Here is a 438-nt window from a genome sequence, read left to right on the forward strand (position 1 = left end):
TTAATGACATGAGACCCTATCACACGCATGGCCGTAAACAATCGTTCAGACATTTCGAGTTTCCCATAAATCCCAGGATTTGTCCGCGTCCAGTTTATCCCATGTACTGTGTGAACGAGACAGGTAACAGGTGGATCAATACATTCGTGCTTGAGTATACATGAAGCTTTAGAAGAACGCCGCGGCAGAGCTGTTTACCATCTCTCACTTTGTCGGTATGGTTTATAATGCCATTGTCCGAATGACAGCTGAGCTATTGTGCCACTGCTCTTTCACTACTTTTTTCTTTATTTGTATATTTGTGAGAGAAAGAACAATAAACATACCCCTACAAGAATTCCTAATACTTTATCTTGTACGTACGCGTCTATCTGTTTGTGTGAGTATACAGTATTGTATTTTTTTGCGTTTAGTAGCATAGTGTATTCTATGCGCTTG

Source organism: Penaeus monodon, chromosome 32, assembly GCF_015228065.2.
Source record: "Penaeus monodon isolate SGIC_2016 chromosome 32, NSTDA_Pmon_1, whole genome shotgun sequence".
NCBI classification, from domain to species: Eukaryota; Metazoa; Arthropoda; class Malacostraca; order Decapoda; family Penaeidae; genus Penaeus; species Penaeus monodon.